Source organism: Brassica oleracea, chromosome C3 (assembly GCF_000695525.1).
Source record: "Brassica oleracea var. oleracea cultivar TO1000 chromosome C3, BOL, whole genome shotgun sequence".
NCBI lineage: Eukaryota > Viridiplantae > Streptophyta > Magnoliopsida > Brassicales > Brassicaceae > Brassica > Brassica oleracea.
In genome coordinates, this window is record NC_027750.1 from 33893505 (window position 1) to 33893790 (window position 286).

Here is a 286-nt window from a genome sequence, read left to right on the forward strand (position 1 = left end):
TAGTTTTGTAATCTGATCTGTTTTAAATTGAAACCCTAAATAATCTGTATGATAGGTTATATTGATCTGATTTGGATGTCTTTGAGAATTGAGAATCCGTATGCTAGGTTGATAGATTCATGATAAAATCTAATGTCTTGAGGTTTAAGATTGTATGCTAAGTTCGATTACATTGATTGATCTGATTATATGTTTTTGAGGTTTGATAAATTCAGACACTAGATAAATTATTTATACATGGTTTATGCTAAATATCAATCAGCCTTGAAACTGATTCACTGAAATT